This window comes from Anomaloglossus baeobatrachus, chromosome 5 (assembly GCF_048569485.1).
Source record: "Anomaloglossus baeobatrachus isolate aAnoBae1 chromosome 5, aAnoBae1.hap1, whole genome shotgun sequence".
NCBI lineage: Eukaryota > Metazoa > Chordata > Amphibia > Anura > Aromobatidae > Anomaloglossus > Anomaloglossus baeobatrachus.
Window position 1 is genome coordinate 366,623,556 of NC_134357.1, and position 8,457 is coordinate 366,632,012.

An 8,457-nucleotide genomic window follows, 5' to 3' on the forward strand; every position below is an offset into this window, starting at 1 on the left:
CTGTGCAACCTTGTCTTATATAACATGGGGTTTTGAAGGCATCTGAATGGTTAATGATTCTTAGTGTTTTTTTTGCCTAAGATACCCTAGAGGAAACATTAGCTGCACACCAGTTACTGCAACAATAATAAGGAGAACTATTATTTGCTCGTTGCATTCTGGTTTCTGAGGAAAGACATTAATATGGATGAGAATGGGACAGTAACAGTCTGCTCTCCCTGCTTTTAATGATTGTTAGGCTATGTGCGCACGCTGCGTTCTGACCTGACAAATAAACTGCAGCGTTTTGACAACTGTAAACACTGCGTTTGACAAAAAAATGCATCCAAAACGCATGCATTTTGAATGCATTTTAGATGCCTTTTTGACAGTGCGGTCCCACTCGGCTCTGCTACATCCCCATAGAGCATGGCTGGCTGCAAGACAGAGCCGCGAGATCAGAATGAACTCGGATGAACTTCACCCGACTTCATTGTCATCGCGCTGGGGTCTGATTTGCGGTCACCCGTGAAGGACTCATCGGTGACCGCAAATCCCCTGAGTGACTGAAGTGAGCCACGCGATCAGCAGTGCCGTCACTCAGGTTACCCGCGGCCAGCTGGAGTCCTTCACCCGAGACTGCAAATCATCTGAGTGACGGCAATGCTAATCACGTCACTTGGGTGACTAGCTGTCACGGTTGGAGGATCATAGCGCGACTCACTTCAGTTGCTGCGTGGAGCTTACAGAGAGCAGTCATGGTCTGTGGCCACTCCTGTCAGCTTCATGTAGCAGAGCTGGATGCGTCGTGGGACCTCGTGTGGATTACGCCGGACCTGGAGGGCTGTTTGGGGATTAATAAAGTGGTGAAAGAGGGTAGTTTTTTTTGTCTTTTATTCCAAATAAAGGATTTTTCGGGAGTATGTGTTTATTTTCTTTAACTTACAGGTTAATCATTGGGGGTGTCTCATAGACGCCTGTCATGATTAAGCTAGGACTTAGTGGCAGCTATGGGCTGCTATTAACTCTTTTTTACCCCAATTGCCACCGTACCAGGGCAATTCGGGATGAGCCGGGTAGAGTCCTGGGACTGTCGTATCTAATGGATGCGGCAAGTCCAGGCGGCTGCTGGTTGATAATTTTAGGCTGTGGGGCTCCCCATAACGTGGGGCTCCCCATCCTGAGAATACCAAACTTCAGCCGTGTGGCTTTACCTTGGCTGGTATCAAAATTGGGAGAGGGAGAGACCGACTGACCGACAGAGAGAGAGACCGACCAACCAACCGACAGAGAGAGACCGACAGAGACAGAGAGACCGATCGACAGACAGAGAGACCGACATCGACAGAGAGAAAGGGACTGACACCGACAGAGAGAGAGACGACATCAACATCGATTTCAATGGGTGGAAAATGCAACCAAAACGCACAAAAGAAGTGACATACTGCTTTATTAAACGCATCAATTTTGTCAAATATTTGGCATCCAAAACGCTGTGCTTAAAAAAGCAACATGCACATGGAATTTGCTGACTTCTCATAGACTTTGCTGGAGAAGCACAACGCATGCATTTACACTACAGTTTAAAACGCTGCGTAAACGCATGAAAAAACACAACGTGCGCACACAGCCTTACTGACCTGGATTCAGCTTAAAGACTAATTTTTATTGCAACCTTAAAGCTACTGACCTAATTAGAGGCCTTACACCTCTCATTGACCCATGCTGAGACTGCATAGGTGGAAAAATCCCATTTATAGTTCAAATAGTAAACAAAGAGAAAATAATGGGAATACTGCCTCTTCTTGATGAACTTCAAGTCAATCTCCAGAGAACTTCTACATTTTTTGGAGATAAAAGTATGGCTGGAGACTGTCAAACCTACATATTGTGTGTGTAAGGCTGTGGGAGCCATCATACTGGGAGAGGTAGGGTCTGAGGAGCCAATATGATGCCCTGGCAAAACCAGGTAGTCACACATAGGCCCCCGCATAACACCTTCCCTCACAGGGTTACACACAGCCGACCTGAAACCCTAGTCACCTCCCCCAGGAAAGGACAGGCACACCAGTGGGCGGGACCAGGCGGATGGAGAACGCCCACCTAGGGGTCTGGAGAGCCCGGGGCGGGAAAAGCAGTCAGTTCAGTTAAGAGTTCAAAGCAGTCGGTTAAGTCAGTGGAGCAAAGTAGTAGGAGGTTGAAGTTGACAGGCATCGGGGTTGGAGCACTAGTGCATTGGCGAGGTGGCAGACGGTGGTCCGTGTCTAGCAGGAGACGGGGAGACGGCAGCTGGAGATCCAAGGTGGACTGGGGCAGGGTTGGAGCCCGCCGGTATCGACACCGGAGAACTGACCCGGAAACCGTGCACAGAGGGGGTACTTGAACCCTGAAGCCAGGACCGGAACCAACGGCCTAGCTAATTAACCAATTGAGGGCAGGATTATAGGTCCTGTCCCAACCAAAGTCCCAAAAGCAGACAACCACCCACAGAGAGGGATAGGGCATACGTTAGGGCCCGGTAGATCCCATGGGTCAGCATCAGCGGGCATGGCTCCCAACAATAGTACCGGGAGCGGACTCCCATGTTCCACACCGGGAAGTCCACCCCATCACAACACAGTGCAGAGGACAGTGACACAGACCACCAGCTCGGGTGGGGGACCAGAGTACACCCGGCCGTGGCGGCCGGCCACCAGCACCTTGGTTAATCACTGGACTTGTCTGATTTCTTTAACCGTGAGTAAGCTGAGACTCCCTGGTCTGACCAGGTGCACCGGCCGCTGCCATCACCGTCCCCTGCGCCAAGTCACCGGATCCCGGGGCAACCATCCCTACCCACGGAGGGGTTAACAACCAGCTGCCATCCCATTGCCCCGGGTGTCCCACAGCAGCAGTGGTGGTGCCATACTTCCCCACACACCGTGGGTGGCGTCACAGACTGACTACAGCAAACCCCGTATAAATATGTCCCCCTTTCATTCGGAGTGTCCGCGTGACCCCCGGGTCTGGAGAATGCCTCGAGCCACACTGCGGGTCCAGATCCGAGCAGCCCGGCTGCTACTGACGTGGGGGCCGCACACCCCGAAAACTGGTGTCACGAACAGGATTCTTACCCATCCACTTACTTGATGGAAGTGCGCCTTGTTCTGGACTGTAAGCGGTACGCCGCTGCAAAAATTCTGAAAAGCCGCAATTTTGCCACCATTTTTAGGCGCGATAAAGGACAACCCAGCATCTTCTTCCCCGAGAAATGGAGCAAAGTTGAAGCCTCGCCCCCTGGGAACACGGCCGGAAGGAAGACCCTGAGGCCAAAAATGAAACTAATAAAAGCGGAGCGAAGAGAGTGCTCGCAAAAGACCAAGGTGGAGAAGCGGGAAGATGTCTGCGCCCAATGTTGATGGTGGGGCCACGCCTGTCGCTGGAGCGGCGGCGCCCGCGAACATGACAGATGACGGAGATGTGGCGGCTCCCGCTCCGGTCGCAGGAGCGGTGGGAGCTGCGGCCCCGGCGATCACCCAAGTAATGCCGATTACCTTACTCGGCCCATGTGTACGCTACCCGGACCCGTTCCTGGACTTGGGCAAAGGGGTGGCACCAGGGAACAGGTTGTTTGGGTGGCGGGGGCGAGCAGAAGGTGGCCCGGTCTGTTAAGTTATGCAACGTTTAAGATCTGTGCCTCCCGTAAGGGAAGAAATTGTACAAATGATAGTAAACTTGTTAGCCCTGTTTTTATCTTTCAGTTCCAGTTAAAATAAATGTTGGTGGTCGGACAGCCCACAGACGGTCTGTATTAAACCAAGGGGGAATGTGACGCCCTGGCAAAGCCAGGTGGTCACACATAGGCCCCCGCATAACACTTTCCCTCACAGGGTTACACACAGCCGACCTGAAACCTGTCACCTCCCCCAGGGAAGGACAGGCACACCAGTGGGCAGGACCAGGCAGATGGAGAACGCCCACCTAGGGGTCTGGAGAGCCCGGGGCTGGAAAAGCAGTCAGTTCAGTTAAGAGTTCAAAGCAGTTGGTTAAGTCAGTGGAGCAAAGTAGTAGGAGGTTGAAGTTGACAGGCATCGCGGTTGGAGCCCTGGTGCATTGGCTAGGTGGCAGACGGTGGTCCGTGTCTAGCAGGAGATGGGAAGACGGCAGCCGGAGATCCAGGGTGGACCGGGGCAGGATTGGAGTCCACCGGTACCGACACCGGAGAACCGACCCGGAAACCGTGCACAGAGGGGGTACTTGGACCCTCCTGAAGCCAGGACCAGAACCAACGGCCTAGCTAATTAACTAATTGAGGGCAGGATTATAGGTCCTGTCCCAACCAAAGTCCCAAAAGCAGACAACCACCCACAGAGAGGGATAGGGCATACGCTAGGGCCCGGTAGATCCCACGGGTCAGCGTCAGCGGGCATGGCTCCCAACAATAGTACCGGGAGTGGACTCCCGTGTTCCACACCGGGAAGTCCACCACATCACAACACAGTGCAGAGGAAAGTGACACAGACCACCAGCTCGGGTGGGGGACCAGAGTACACCCAGCCGCGGCGGCCGGCCCCAGCACCTTGGTTAATCACTGGACTTGTCTGATTTCTTTAACCGTGAGTAAGCTGAGACTCCCTGGTCTGACGAGGCACTCCCGGCCCCTGCCATCACCGTCCCCTGCGCTAAGACACCGGGTCCCGGGGCAACCATCCCTACCCACGGAGGGGTTAACAACCAGCTGCCATCCCATCACACCGGGTGTCCCACAGCAGCAGCGGTGGTGCCATACTTCACCACACACTGTGGGTGGCGTCACAGACTGACTACAGCAAAGCCCGTAAAATACGTTCCCCTTTCATTCGGAGTGTCCGCGTGACCCCCGGGTCCGGGGAATCCCTTGAGCCACACTGCGGGTTCAGATCCGAGCAGCCCGGCTGCTACTGACGTGGGGGCGGCACACCATCATACTTTCTGGGGGGTTGTGGGGCCATCATATTATGTGGGAAGGGTGGTGGGGAAATCACACTATGTGTATGGGGGTTGTGGAGACACTCAGGGGACAAGAATAAATGTTAAGTGGGCATTCACAAGCCATTATTACATTATCGTAACATTTAAAACCTTGTAATTATCAAAGGGGCACAAATAGGTTTTTAGAACTTTCTAGAGCGGAGCAGAAAACTTTAAAGGCAACCTGTCATCAGGTTACAAAAAACCCCAAACAAAGTTTAGTGCTTTTCACTTTTCAGAAGACAATGTGTGTCTTTGTTTGATTTTACATGTTTTTTTTACTGTATAAGTCGCTCAGATCCTCTCCGCGTCTCCTCTTATCCTGTGGTGGCCTGCTCCGCTCCTCCCATCTATTTCCTGCTGCAGGGCAGGATGGGAAGGAGGTGACGTCGGGTCATCTGGCCAGCGCTTGCACAGAATGCTGGAGGCAGAGGGGAGACCGCGGTCACGAGATTATGGGCGGGCACTTGCGATGCAATCACAGCGCCGCCCATAATCTCGTGCCTGCGACCACGTCACCAGCGGTCCTCATGTGCACGGGACCTCGGGCACAGTGGGCGGCGTCCTGAGATATGAAATGGAGCAATGGGGGATGGCGTCAATCTGCAGGAGGGACAGCAACGGACGCAAGAGAGCCCGCCCCAATGGATAATTTACAAGAATTGCAGACAAAAAGGTACAACTTTATAAAGTGTTTAATTTGGTTTCAAAGGGGGCACAAAAAGTACAGGAACCTTGCTAGAATGCAGCCCACGAGCTGCAGAGGGGGAAACTTTTATGTTTAAAGCTAAATTTCTTATGACAGGTTCCCTTTAAACACTTTTCTAGACCAAGCACACAGGGAAGTAATACTTTCTTTGGGCTTTTGGGGCAATTTTACTACCTAGAAGGTAGAGAGGATTTTAGAATGTAATGGCATAGTGGTGGTCATTATTACTATCTAGGGCACTAAGGCTACTTTCACACATCAGTTTTTTTCCATCAGACACAATCTGGAAAAAAAACGTATAAAACTGATCCGGCGCCGGATCCCTTTTATCCCCATTGATTTGTATTAGGCTACTTTCACACATCAGTTTTTTGGCATCAGGCACAATCCGGCTTGTGCCTGATGCAATGGTTCCGGCGCAGAATATGAAAAAACGGATGCGCCGGATCCTTTTTTTTGACGGATCCGGTATACCTGATCCATCAAACGGATCCGGCGCATCCGTTTTTGCATCCGTTTCGTCCGTTTTTTGGACGAATTTGGATGAATTGGAGCATGCGCAGTTTAAAAAATGGATCCGGCGGCCGTATTTGTTTTTTGCCGCATTACGCCGGATAAGGCGTACATAGGCTTCCATTGTAAATCACGCCGTATCCGATGCAATGCGGTTTTTTGTCAGAGACAGAAAACGTTACAAGAGACGTTCACAAGGCCATCAGGCACAATCCGCCGCTAATAAAAATCAATGGGGATAAAACGGATCCTGCACCGAATCCATTTTATACATTTTTTTACAGATTGTGCCTGGAAAAAACTGATGTGTGAAAGTAGCCTTAAGGGGGCTTTACACACTACAACATCGCTAATGCATTGTCGTTGGGGTCACGGAATTTGTGACGCACATCCGGCCGCATTAGCGATGCCGTTGCGTGTGACACCTATGAGCGATTTTGCATCGTTGCAAAAACGTGCAAAATTGCTCATTGGTGACATGGGGGTCCATTCTCAAATATCGTTGCTGCAGCAGTAACGAAGTTGTTCCTCGTTCCTGCGGCAGCACACATCGCTATGTGTGACGCCGCAGGAACGAGGAAGCTCACCTTACCTGCCTCCCGGCCGCTATGCGGAAGGAAGGAGGTGGGCGGGATGTTACGTCCCGCTCATCTCCGCCCCTCCGCTGCTCTTGGGCGGCGGTTCAGTGACGCTGCTGTGACTTCGCTGTGACGCTGAACGAACCGCCCCCTTAGAAAGGAGGCGGTTCGCCGGTTACAGCGACGTCACTAGGCAGGTAAGTATATGTGACGGCTCTGGGCGATGTTGTGCACCACGGGCAGCAATTTACCCGTGTCGCACAACAGATGGGGTCGGGTACCCACACTAGCGATATCGGTACCGATATCGCAGTGTGTAAAGCGGCCTTTAGCGCCGGATTGTGCCTGATGGCCTTGCGTTGCATCCGGCTTTTGCCGGATCCGCCGTAATTGGCTAATGCGGTGCCCGGATGGAACATCTCTTGTAACGTTTTTTGTCTCTGACAAAAAAACGCATTGCGCGATATGGCATGATTTACAATGGAAGCCTATGGACACCGGATCCCGCATAATGCGGCAAAAAACAGATTCGGCTGCCGGATCCGTTTTTTAAACTGCGCATGCTCCAATTCATTAAAATAAAACGGACCCCGCAAAACAAACGGACGAAACGGATGCAAAAACGGATGCGCCGGATCCGTTTTTTGATGGATGAGGTATAGCGGATCCGTCAAAAAAAGGCTCCTGCACATCCGTTTTTTCATATTTTGCGCCGGAAACGTTGCATCAGGCACAAGCCAGATTGTGCCTGATGCCAAAAAACTGATGTGTGAAAGTAGCCTAATACAAATCAATGGGGATAAAAGGGATCCGGCGCCGGATCAGTTTTATACGTTTTTTTCCAGATTGTGTCTGATGGAAAAAAACTGATCACTGTTACCATGCCACACAGCAGGTCCTGTAATAGGAACAAATACAGGGCAGCAGGGTCAGCATTGGGGTTTCAGTAGGTTTCAGATGAGTTTGTGTAGGCTGTAAATAGAAAAGGACAATCCAGAAAATGTGAGAAGTAAAATTTTTCTTTGTTGTAAATACTGTAAACAAGTTGTAGCCAGAAGAAATTGTCATGTCAGTCTGAATCAGATGGAAAAGATGAGGGACCAAAAACAACATCAGTTGTAAGTCACTATATGTAACTATACTGTAATCCAGGGGTCCCCAACTTGTGGCTGATGTGCCCATGATGTGTAGATAGCAGCTGACTGTCATTTTAGAATATTTGCTTCGGGTATTGCAAACAGCTATGAAGAGCAGGTCTCCAGATGGTGAGTTTTGTGAGTATGCAAGACAGAAGAGCAGATCTGGATGGAGGTAGGAACCCCTGGATATTGGTATAGTGGTATAGTGTGGTGATTTCTGTTTAACAGTTTTGGCTGTCATTATATTGGTAATCTGCTGTAATCTCTTAATATATTCTGGAAATTGCTATCTACCACTATACATTCACCGTAAGGCAGTAATATCACTCTTGGTATTTATATACCAATACCCCACAGTCCCCACCCTGGATGTGCCCCATCCATCCTTCCCACAGTCCCAATCCCTTATGTACACTTGCTTTGGCAAAGCTAATTTGTATTTGGTCCTGCCAATAAAGCTTATTTGATTTGATTTGTTTTGGTGTGTTATGCTCGCCAGGCGAGCAAGGGATTAGCGAACCTACTGGATCACAGCACACAGAAAACCTAA